We start from the raw sequence: 9,927 nt of genomic DNA on the forward strand, positions 1-9,927 counted from the left end.
GGCTCCGTCCCCCTCTCTGGCTTGGGCTCTGCTCTCTCTCTCCCTGTTGGCAGTGGTGCGTCGGCTCCAGAGCCTGCTGTCTGAACTGGGAGATGGGGCAGTCAAGGGCAGCTGTGACTCACTTGCTTTTTCATGTGAAGGGCCGAGAGGACATAGGCCACTGACTCCAGTCCCCTGGGGATGATAACAACACTCTGGACGAAACCCAGGCCCCCATCCACAAGCAGACCCTGGAGTACAACCATGCCTGTCACAGGTTAAAAGCAGGGAGCTGCACCAGGGCAGCCCGGTGTCCTGGCAGGTGCAAGCAGGACTTCTGCTCACCCCCAGCATGTTTATCCTTTGAGGTCAGAGCCACGGCTGCCATGCGTGGTTTGAGCCCAACTTCCCAGCATGGGGCTAGCTTTCTGTGTCCACCATAAGGACAGCTTTTGCTGTCCCCCAGCCCCTCATACCCACAGAGCAGTCTGCTGGCTGTTGTCCAGGTGAGCCCGGCTAAACGGGAATGCGGAGCGGGCAGCATGCGGTTCCAGGACAGGCGCAGGACACAGGGCAGCTGTAGAGTATGGGTCGGTTTGCCAGCCCCAAAGGAGAGAGTGTCTGTGAGTCCTGGTGGGCTGCAGCGCTGTTAATGGGCATGCTTCTCTCTCTCTCCTCTTCCCGCACGTCTGTCTTGGAGGCTCCATGCATGCTCACCTCTCCTTCTGGAGCACATTTCCAGCCATCACCATCATCCAGGCAGGGGCACCTCGGAAGCACGGTTGGCTAGCGCTTTGCCTCTGCGCAGGAGCAACCTCACCTCCTCCCACCCCTGCCCCAGTCACAGGCCAGGAACGAGGCCCGTGACTGGTTAGGAGCTGCTCCTTCAGCCAGGGGGCACAAGAGGAGCCCCCTTGATCGAGAGGAGCCCCCTTGATCGCCTCACCTCATAAAATAGCAACCAGGTAAGAAAGGTCAGGTGCACAGCTTTTGATCCCCACATCACAAGGGAGGAACCTACATCTGCAGCATTGGGTGTATTTCCCTGACCAGGGCAGCTGGTGCGGGGACTGGTTTACTCACTTTCCGATTTTCACTCCACCACTCTGGCCATCATAGAATCTCCTTTGAGCCCAGCTGACCCAGCCCTGCCGCCCCCCAGGCTGTGCTTTATGACAAGACGGCGGCAGCCTTGCGGACCAGCTCCCGGCGGTGTGGTCCTGCCTCAGCATTTTGTGAAGGGGGTTTTAACAGCAATGCTGGTTCCCTAGGCTGCCGACTTGTCACCAGGTAGTGTCCTTGTGTTTTAGGCTGAGCGCAAGGGGTGGCTGAGATGACAATGCGAGTTCTCCCTGCAGAAAGCAGGCCCAGAGTGGAGGCAAAGTCTTCCCACAGACCCGCAGACACCCGCATGCCACACCAGACCTCTCGCCATAGCAGGTGAGGGGGCCTGCGTAGCCGCGGGTGCTGGGTGCCACGTGCGGTCACGCCTTGGAGCCTGCGCTCCCCCCGGAAGACTCAGACACTGTTGGCCACTGGGACTGCTTTCTGCGCAACTCTTTTCCTGACCCTGTTAACCACCTAATATGGAGCCGGGAAGGCTCCTTGCCCCCACCCGCCATGCTTTGGAGAGATAATGAGGCCACCCTCGACTCTCTCTGGTGGTGGGGATGTGAGTGACGATCAGGAAGGCCGGGCACTCTGAGGCTTCCCAGGGCTTGGTCTGACATCATTCCAAGCAGATGATAATTACAAGCCTCCTTCTCTCCCTGCTCCCCGCATCCCCCAACAAGACACCATGGAGTTATTTATAAATGTGGGCCCCTGGGTGCACTTCTCACGGGAAGGACCGCAGTGACAGCGAATGAGAGGGTGGTGAACGGCACACACGGTGCTAATGAAGGGGGAAGTGCAGGGAGCACAGTGTGTGGGGAATTCGAGGCAGGCTGGTCCTGCTTAGGGGGAGGAGCCCAGGCCTGCTCCAGGCCCCGGCCCAGCTGCTATGGTCTGCAGTTTGGCTCTCAGAGATCTGCTAACATATGATAATACACCAGCAGACGTGGATTGTCTTGTGTGTCAAGGGCGGAGGCACGAGATGAGCTGCTTTTTTCCTCCCAGGGCTGGCAGGAACTGGAAATAATTGAAAGTTGTTAGGGTCCAACATGCTGTCCCGAAAACACTATCATTAATTCCCTAATGACTAACTGTGTCTTTCAGGAGGCAATGAAGGCAGCTGAAGGGACGAGGGCCCCTGGAGAGGATGGGAAGTGGGAGGCTGGCAGCCTGTAATCTCGGGGGTGGACTGAAGGTGCTCTGCCTGTGCTCCCACCCCCCACTCTGGCCTTGGGAGTGGAGACCCCTGGGTCCTTCCATCCTCTCTGCCCACAGAGTCAAGGTGAGGGAGATAGCCAGAGCCAAGTAGTCTGGACGTGATAAATCCTTGCAACTCTGGTCTCTGGGTCGCCGTCCTGCGGGAGGCTCTGCCTCTGTTCCTTCTTGCTCACTTCCCGGCACCGTGCTCCCTCACCCCGACTGTGAGATCCAGCCAGGGTTTCTGCCTCCTCCGCCTTCCTACCCCCGGAGCGGTCCTCCCAGAGCACACGGTTAAGCATGTCTCTCTGCTCCAAGTGACAGCTGCTGTCCACACTGCTGGGGTGGCCCTTGCCTCTGTGACCCCTTTCTTTGGAAGGACTCATGACCCAGATGCTGTTTGTGTTCTTGCTCTCCCCAGTGCTCCCGCCCTTCTGGGTGGACCCCACCTACAGTCCCTCTCACCCTGAAGTCTGGGGCCCTTTCTTTTTCTTTCTTTTTTTTCCAAAGATTTTATTTATGTATTTGACAGAGAGAGACACAGCGAGAGAGGGAATACAAGCAGGGGGAATGGGAGAGGGAGAAGCAGGCTCCCCGCTGAGCAGGGAGCCCGATGCGGGGCTCGATCCCAGGACCCTGGGATCATGACCTGAGCCGAAGGCAGTGGCTTAACCGACTGAGCCACCCAGGTTCCCAGGGGGGCCCTTTCTTTTTAAAAGGCGGTCTTTGAATACACAAGTGACATGTGAAGACAAATGAGACACAGGTCTTCCTGACCCCCCCATGCTTGAATGGACTGCTGCCCTGTGTCTGAGTGTTGCCCAGCCTCGCCTGTCTCTGAATGCCCGAGCGGTCCTTTGTGTACTGGGGCGAGGATCCTACAAAAAGAAGTGGTCATAATGGTGACCTTTCAGTGGGTGGGCTTCCAGTGGCCCACGAAGGAGTAGGGTTCACAAAGGAGAAGCCTGGGAAGTGCCTCCTGCCCCAGGCTAGGGGCAAAGGGTACCAATACGGGCGCCCAGCGTCACAGCTGCATCCCCAGGCCCATCCCCCAGTCCCTGCCCTGGCAGCCAGCTGATCCCTCCCGGTGCTAAGGAGGCCCAAGGAGGCCTAAGGAGGCCGAGCGAGGCCGAGGTCCTTCCCGTGGCTCCCCAAGGGATGCGGGGTAGGGAGTCCAGGACCCCTGTAGGTCTGGCTGCCCCGCGGGTCACTCCTGCGCAGTCGGAGGTCGCCGCGGTGCCTGTGATCTGGCTCATGCTGTGCGATGCTGCACTGGAAGAAATAATCTGATAAAAACAGGCCCCAAATGCACAGATGAGACACAAGGGTTCAGCTGCACGAAAGCGACCGTAACACAAAGCAGAGCGAAGGCCAGGAGGTGTGCAAGAAAAGGTAATAAAGCAAAAACAGGCGAGGCACTGTGTCCCCTGAGGACAGCCTAGTGGCTCTTCAGGCGGTCTTGGTCACCTTCCTGGGTCACCTGCGGGCAGGTGTGTTGACCCACGCACCTGCGAACGTCGAGGCAGAAGCGCAGCCGCGTCCGGGGCGTCGGGACCCGCAGACTGGCGCGTGGATTCCACCGCCGGCAGGAAAGCGGGCACCTGCTGAGGGGCGGGGACAGGTCCTGGGCAGGCTCGCCCGGGGCGGGGCGACTTGAGCAAGGCCTGCGGCCCGAGAGGGCCGGGGTCTCAGGACCAGGCCCCCCAGGCCGGGAGACCGCCCGCTATGTTGACTGCTACAGGACCCCTGCCCAGCGCCTCCGAGACCTGCGGAGAGAGGAGGGGGAGGGCGCCGGCCGCGTAGGGCCCAGGTCCACTGGGCCGGTCCCACGGCCGAGACCAACCAGGCCACTCCCCGGTTAGTGACCCGTCCCCGCCACAGGCCACGCCCACGGCAAGTTACCGCCCCTCACCTTCCCTCTCCCCTCCCCGCCCTCCCAACCCTCCCCTAACCCTGGGACGCGCCCGGCCAACGCCCCACCCCTTTCCCTCCAGGGACCCGCCCTTCCCACCCCCCACCTTTGGCCCCGCCTCCGTCTTCACGGTCCCAGCCCAGGCCACGCCCCCGACGCTCCGGGGACTTGCCCTTCCCATCCCACATCTCTTCCCCTTCCCAGGGCTTGCCTCTGCCCCTCCCAGGAACCGCCCAATGCCACGCCCCCAGCCAGTGACCCGTCCCCTCCCCGCCCCCTGTGGCCCTGCTTCACCTCCACCTACCACGGAGCCCCCAGGCCACGCCCCCGGCTACTAGCCCGCCTCTCACCCTGCCCCATTTGTGGCCTCGCCCCAGTTCTAGGACCCGCCCACTTGTGGTCCCGCCCCTGCCCCCGCCCCAGACAATGACCCTTTCGCCCGAGACCCCGCCCCCTTCTATTTATGGCCCCGCCCCACCTTGGGCTCTGCCTCAAGTCTGGTGCCGCCCCTGCCCAGTGACAGGTCGTGGCCCCGCCCACGACCAGTGACTCGCACGCCCAAGACCCCGCCCTAATTTCCGTCACGCCCCCATCACCATTGGTCTTGCTTCACCACCTCCCTCCCACCCCCCGCGACGCTAATTGGTTTCTTTCCATAGCGCTTCCCGGGTTCCGATTGGCCTCATCCGTCGCTGTTCCTCCGTTCGATTGGCCCGCTGCGCCCGCTTTCGCGAGGCCCAGTACTAGGGCGGGGGGCGGGGCCAGCAGCGGCGGGCGGCGCGGGACTGGTCAGCAGCGCAGAGGGGGCGGGCCCGCGCCGCGCGCAGCGCCTCGGCTGGAGCGCGAGGAGCAGCTACCGCCGCCTCAGTCGCCTCAGACTCGGTCGCCTTAGGCTCCGTCGCCGCCTCGAACGCCCCGTCGTCACCCGCTCCCCCCATCCCGGCCCCACCCCGGGCTCCGGCCCGGCCAGCCGGCGGGCACGCCCTCCTCCGCGGACGGGTGAGTGGTCGCGGGCGGGACGGGGGCGGGGGTCCTGGCCCGGGTCCAGCGGTCGAGCCGGGGTCGGGGCAGGGACTGGGGTCGCAGCCCGGGGCCTGAGCGAGGGGCCGGGCCGGGGAGCCCCGCTAACTTCGCCCGCGGGGCTCCCGGGGCTGGGGGGCGCGCGTCTGGCGCCGGCCGAGCGGGAGGGCCCGAGGGACCCGCGGGGGCCCCACCAAGTTGGTGGGCGGCTGCGGGCGGGTCCGCGCGTCCGCGCCGCCGCCCCGGGGGCGCCCACGGCCTCGGCCGCCCTCCGCCCCCGGGCCGCGCGGGCTCGCGGGCCCGCTGAGCCGGGCGCGGACCCCCGGCCGCGTCCGCCCGCCGCCCCCCAGATCCCGAAGTTAGAGGCAGGAACGGTGCTCCGGGAGCGGAGTTCAGGTCGGTGGTGCTGGTCGGCAAGCACCTGCCGCCGCGCTGCTCTGGACTTCGCGGAGCGTCTTCGGTGTGGCGGCTGGGGGTCGCGGGCAGGCTGGGCAGGGCGCCTCCGCGGCGAGGGGCGCAGGGGCGCAGGGGCGGCGGCCACCCGGTCCTCCCTCGGCGTGTGCGCCGGTCGGCAGCCGCGGTGCCGCGGGGCAGGGCCGAGCGCACGTGCCCGCTTCTGCCCCGCGTCCCGCAAGTGTCCTGCTCTGCAAGTGCCGTCTGGTGAGAGCGTCTGGTTTTTCTTCTGGCTGCTGCTTCCTGTTCTGGCCTCTAGTACTTGTTACCAAATTCGAAAGTCAGCGGAAAGTGCGGTCTTCAAGTGGCTCGGGTTTGGTTCTCTTCTTCCTACCCTTCTTCAAGGCAGCATGGACTTCTGAGCCTCCTTGGTTCTGACGTGAGCTAACAGCTCTCTGCCGTTGGTGGGGGTTCCCGGCGTGTGACTCGCCAGAAGGAGTAGTAGGGCCGCAAGGCCGCGACCGGAAGCCTCTAGAGACTGGATGGGGTGGTGCACAGACTTGCGGCAGGCCGATCCTTCCGGAATTTAGCTTGCGTTCAGGGTGAAGCGTTGCCCCGTGTCTGTGCTTTGGATTTGGCTTAGATGTTGGGATCAAAGAGGTTTGCAAGTGTGCGTCCCCGCTGAAGAGAACTGAGTCCCAGCCCCTTCATGCGCAAGAACAACGCATCATCTTCCGATGTCTCAGAGACACCCATTCTGGTCCAGAGAGACTGTTTGCAAAGCAGTGGCACTCTGGAGGGATGGCGGACGAGAAGTAAAAAGACCTCACTGATCCTCCCATCAAAGGACTGGAGAAGTTGTGGGTGGTGTTTTCAGACTTGGAGATCCATCGGAAGTCAAGGGGTCTTCAGAGGCAAGTGCACTCACTGACCCACTGATGTTTTGGAGCACTGCTGTTGTGAGCATTGTTATTTTTCACTTGTATGTAGATGCTGTTGTCTATACAGTGCAAGTTCATTGCAAGTGTTTTAGAACTTATATAACTTCATTATATTCTTAGTTAGCTGATAACTCAATATTTTAAGGTTTTGAAAAAGCTTTGATGGTAAAAGGAGGAACGTTGTCCTTACAACTGAAAAGATTGGGCATCCTGTGTAGAATTCAGGGCTATGTGACTGGTGTTGCTGTAGGTGGTGCTGATTAGTGGTGATATTGGACCTCAGAATATCACTTTTCCAGATATCTTTATTAATACTCGGCGTTGGAGAAAATGTACAACTTTGTGATTATATTTTTAAGGTAATTATGTGAAAATTTCAACACATGGGTTCATTTTGCCAGATGTTTAAAAGGAAGTTGTCTTTTTTCCTGTTGTTGGAGGGAGGCTGAGAGCATGCTGTGTTGTGAGGTCCTTGAAACAATTTAGCCGTTCAAGGCTGGACGTTGTGTTTCAGTTTGAACAGTTTCATTTCTGGAGGTGTAGTCAGTTCCTGGACTGGTTGCCATGTGCCAATGGCAAAGTCATTCCTATTTTCACAGAAACCTCAGGGCTTTACTGTAAAAGAGATCACTGAAGCAGATCTTGGTAGATGGGAATTGTACATCCCTTTGGTGGAGGCTGGTCCTTTTTGGCCAGAACAAAGAAAAATACCCGCTAATGTATTCGAATCAGTCCCAACTTAAACATTACAATGAATACTGTAGATTTGGGGGCAGCCCGGATATCTCTGAGCTCTCAGCCCTGGTAGCTGGGACTCCTACAAGCAGGTTGTGTGCCCACTGTCCATGGTGCTGAACACATGTCCTCCATTTCAGTTTCTTTGTCTTAAATTTCCTTTCCAGTGTGAGAGGGTTTTTTGGAGTCTGTTCACGTGAGGTGATGAGCCCTGGGTGTTATACGCAACTTATGAATTGTTGAACACTATATCTGAAACTAATGATGTACTCTGTGTTGACTAATTGCATTCAAATTAAAAAAATAAAATCATTTTCAAAATTTGCACATTTAAAGAAAAGTTGAACAGTTGACCAGGGAAGTTCTATTGAGTCTGAATGGAAGCATTTCTTTTAAAAACTCAAGCCATGTTGTTGTCTCTTTTTTTCAAGTGGATAATTGTGTCTACTCAACATTTCCTTTCCCTCACTTAGTCTTCTCAGCATGTGGGAATTTTCTTGCTGGAGTATGGACATCAAGTAACAAATCATTGAAATTAAATGGGATCCTGTTTCCTTAAACAACCACCCTCTTAAAAATATACTCTTTATTTTAATATATACATATATTTGTACATAGAGGCAATTTGTTTTTCCCTAAACAAGGTCGGTTGTAGCACCCCTCACACTCATGTGGTGCTTTCCAGCCTTCCCAGAGAGGGACTGGAACCCTCTGTGTAGGGCTGTTGGGCAGTTGTCAGTTGCCAGGCATTTCTGCTATGTTGGAGCAACATCTACTCTCTTTTCTGTAATTTTGAGGAAATCTTCGTAAATCATTTTAGATAAATTCTTTATTCTCTTGAGGTTAATTTTGTCAGTTCCTTTAGAATTGCCCCACAGGTTAGCAATAAGAAATAATGGGTACAGAGATTCTTCCACATGATTGTAAATTGTGCATCAAACTATGCAGTGAATTGTTAAGGTGTTTTTGATATGAGCATCTGAACTAGTTCTTTGGCCCCATCAGCTGTGCACTTAACTCACATTACTCTGTGAAAGAGTAACCTGTTTTGTTGAGGGAAACCCAGGGCAGCTTCTTTCTCCCTCCTCTAAACTTCAGAAATACTCTCTGAGTGCCCACTCTTTGCCTGGCCCTCTGCTGTGATTTGAAAACCCACAGGGGAAGGAAACATAGTATTTATCATGGAAGGACTCTACTTTGGACTGACAAAAGGACATGTAAATTGATGGTTACAGGGGCCCACACTGAGTGCTGCAATTCGGATACACAGAAAATTGGGTTAGTGTGTTGAAGTGGGGTAATTCATTTATGCTGGGAATCAGGGAAGGTTTCAGAAAGGAGGTGGCCTTGGGCTGAGACCTGAAGGGCGAATTGTAATTGGGCATGGATGGGTCTAAAATTGATTACAAAAAGACCAGAAGGTTGATGTAACTGGAGAACAGAGTGTGTGGTGGTGAAGGTGTGGATGGCATTATGAAAGTGTTGGAACTCAGAGGTGTGGGGGAGAGTTGACTGGAGGTGGTGTGGCAGGCAGAATAATGGTCTTCCAAAGCTCTCCACATTCTAATCCCCAGAACCTATGAATATGTTATGTTACATGGCAAGGAGAATTTGAGGTAATAGATGAAATGAAAGTTGCTACTCAGCTGATTTTAAAACAAAGAGATTATTCTGGATTTCCCTGGGTGGGCCCAAACTAATCACAAGGGTCCTTAAATATGGAAGAGGGAGGCAGAAGAGCTAGTGTCAGAGTGATGTGAAATGAGGAAGAGTACCCGTCATTGCTGGCTTAGAAGGTGGAAGGGGTTACAAGACAAGGAATGTGGGCAAGCTCTAGAAGCAGGAAAACGTGGGAAAATGGATACTCACCCACAGCCTCTTGAAGGGAACACAGCCCTGCCTATACCTTGATTCTATCCCAGTAAGACCTTGTGTCTGACTTCTGACCTCCAGAACTGAAAGATAATTAATTTCTGTTATGTTAAGCCACTAAATTTGTAGACGTTTGTTAGAGCAGCTATAGGAACCTGATACAAGTTGGAACTGTTCTAGAAAGTTTTAGCTGGCGAAGTTTAAAGAGGAAATTACATGATCAGTTAGGCAGTAGAACACAAAATGATTTAGATGCTGTTGGGAGGAAGTTGCCCCAGGTAAACATGGTTCTGATGCTTACTTTCATCTCCTGGCCAGACTGGCATTTAATACTCTTTCCTGGCCTAACTCCCATCTGAAGTCTTTCTTCTAGCAGTCTGTTTAGTCTCTACCCTTGCTTACTGCCACTTCCTGCTGGCCCACCTTTCCTCTGTGCTGGGCACTCAGGTCTACACGTACAGGTGGGATTGTAGGGGCCATAGGATGGGCCAATTCCAGTCTCAGAGCTGTTGTCAAAGTATTTTCCAAAGGTTTATTTCTTCACAGCCTCTCTAATCCCTTGTATCTTCAGATGTTTTAATTGTTGTTAGTCACCTTAGGTATGAAATATCTCACTGTTTAATTTGCATTTTCTTGATTACTAGTAAGTGTGAGGATTTTTTATCCATTTAGTGGCCACTTAGGTTTCCTCTTATATAAATTGTATTTGTGTATTGTTTGGCTATTTGTTACCTGGGTTGTCCTTTTTATTGCTGTTTAGAAGTC

At 55.7% G+C, this 9,927-nt stretch overlaps 1 protein-coding gene across 3 annotated transcripts in view; it reads left to right on the top strand.

The window, feature by feature from the left end:
- Window positions 1–5,033: 5,033 nt before the first annotated feature.
- The window catches only part of PCBP3 (poly(rC) binding protein 3), a 241,354-nt gene continuing 236,460 nt past the window's right edge, over window positions 5,034–9,927 (top strand). For all 3 annotated transcript variants that reach the window (XM_081800930.1, XM_081800927.1, XM_081800928.1), the window contains exon 1: window positions 5,034–5,200. The gene's annotated coding sequence lies outside the window, so the exon portion shown is untranslated. The remainder of the gene's footprint in view (window positions 5,201–9,927) is intronic.

Source organism: Leptonychotes weddellii, chromosome 1, assembly GCF_054177405.1.
Source record: "Leptonychotes weddellii isolate Sample4059 chromosome 1, ASM5417740v2, whole genome shotgun sequence".
Classification (NCBI taxonomy): Eukaryota; Metazoa; Chordata; class Mammalia; order Carnivora; family Phocidae; genus Leptonychotes; species Leptonychotes weddellii.